This window comes from Pteropus vampyrus, unplaced genomic scaffold, assembly GCF_000151845.1.
Source record: "Pteropus vampyrus isolate Shadow unplaced genomic scaffold, Pvam_2.0 Scaffold6, whole genome shotgun sequence".
NCBI lineage: Eukaryota > Metazoa > Chordata > Mammalia > Chiroptera > Pteropodidae > Pteropus > Pteropus vampyrus.
Window position 1 is genome coordinate 2,804,761 of NW_011888787.1, and position 2,073 is coordinate 2,806,833.

The following is a 2,073-nucleotide window of genomic DNA, read 5'->3' on the forward strand; positions in this document are numbered from 1 at the left end:
GCTTATTTAGATAACTTTTTGGTTTTCTCCTCATGCCCATCTTGGCTGGAGGCAATGTCCCTTCGTAGCCACTTTCAGTCTCTAAAGAGCTTTGCTTCTTCCTTTTATTAGGGACCTCTGTTTACATTCCGACCTAAGTTCACCCTCTCAGCTTCTTTTAGGTTTTGCTCCCACTTTGTTTCTGCTTCATAATTTTCCTAATCTGCTTTTTAGACTTTTTTATACCTTCTTTCTCTGATCTCCCATCTTATTTCTACTCCATTCGGGGTAGATGAGGTTTACATGTCCTAGGCTGGTCGAGAACTGCGTTTCCCATTGTATACAGCACGTAAACTGCGATTTGAGCATAAGAGCCACTGGAGATGATTTCCGATGGTGCCCAGATGCTGACATTAAATGGCACTGAATCACATAATGAGAGAGCTATTCCCTTTCTAGTTCTCTCTCAATCCTGCTGATTATTTCAAGGAAAAAGTTTCCATTGGTCCTCCTATGTCTACCACTTGCTAATCTCCCTTTTTGCAAGAGAGAGCAGGCCTCAGGCTGAGAGCCTTTGGAACGTAATATTATCAAGCTAGAGTTTTATAACCTCGTTTTGGCTTTTACTACATAAAGATTTGTTTTTATTTTTACCTCCTATTTATGTGATACGGGTTTCTTTTTAGAGTCGTGATATAAAGTTTTCTTCTCTAAAAGGATATATATGCGTTTAAAGTGCACATCAGTTTAAAGAAACACATTAAGTGACATAGGTAAAAAGAAGTGGCCGAAGTATTGAGGGCGGTGGCATGGGAATGACTCAAGTTAGGGAAATACTAGCTTCATCCATCAACCACTGTTATTCTCTTATTACTTTACAGTATTATATGTGAGTTTTCAAAGTATATTTGTTAATAACATCTATACCTAGGCACAAGTCATTCTACTTCCATTTCTCTCATTGAAATTTTACACAGATTATTTCATGGTCTCCTTTTATTTCTTTCAGTCATAGGGTTTTGACAATCCACTCCTCAGACAATGAAAATCACTGAAGTCTCAGCAGACAGTCTGGGGCAAGCATTGCGTACAGTAGTCTGGTTAAACTAATCTATTCGAAGTGTCAAACTACACCTCTTTTATTTACCCCTCTGCCATAAAGAAGCATTTAGGTCATGGGACTTCGAGATTTTGACATTTATTAATTGGCCATTCTTCAAGGTGATCTCGTTAATCCCAAGCCATGAAGTCTTTGTAAACTTTTTCCCGAAGGGACGAGGGCCCGGCAGCTCTTCTTTGGATGCTTTCCCTAGAGATCACTCCGTCCCATGCAGAGAAAGAGGAAATCTGGTTTTAGGGATCGCGTTCTCCTTAACCTTACTTTTCACCCAGAGGTATTCCCCAAGATTTCCAAGTTTATTCTTGGGGATCCAGTCGCAACATCCTCAAGAGCAGAAAGAAGCCTTTGGCACCTTCCCCAGCCTGTCTTCCAGGCTTCAGTCTGCGCATGCGTGTGTGTAGGAGCGGGAGGGGCGGATCCCAGATCTCCGCTCCAGCTGCGGCCCACAGTGTGGCTCAGGCTCTTGAATACACTGGCGCAGGTTCTCGCCCGTGCGGCTCCGATTCGGTCCTGCCTCTTGTTTCAGCCATATGGCCACTGCCATCTACGTCCACCTCCTCCTTCCTGCAGGGAATCTCAAGCCCGGTACCCGCAGTTCCAAAGCAGGTAGGGGTAAAACCTTTACGCTAAGGTCACATGACCCTAATCTGCCCTTGCAGAAGGAGGGGTCAGGAGCGGTAAGCGCTGTGATCCACGGTCCTGCGCCACTGGGACACCAAACCCCCACTCGTTCCTTCCGGCTCCACTCTGCACGCCTCGTGACCGCCGTCGTGAGGGACGCGCCAGTTCAGGCCTTGGGCCGCTTTGCCACTGTCACCGCAGAGCCAGCTCAAAACAGTCCCAACCTGCTTAATGAGATGCTAAGTTGCTTTTCAGAGATGACGGACCAAAACTGCAAGTCGTGCAGCCAAAGCGTGAGCAGAGGTGAGAACCTTGACCTCCATCTGGAACCGAAGCCCTCCCTCCCCCCGCCC

General features: G+C 46.0%; 1 protein-coding gene and 1 long non-coding RNA gene across 2 annotated transcripts in view; both read right to left on the minus strand.

Moving 5' to 3' along the window:
- The window catches only part of MAN1A2 (mannosidase alpha class 1A member 2), a 290,151-nt gene that overhangs the window by 133,011 nt on the left and 155,067 nt on the right, over nucleotides 1–2,073 (minus strand). The gene's annotated exons all lie outside the window — the stretch shown is intronic.
- The window catches only part of LOC111744737, a 54,223-nt gene that overhangs the window by 9,026 nt on the left and 43,124 nt on the right, over nucleotides 1–2,073 (minus strand). The gene's annotated exons all lie outside the window — the stretch shown is intronic.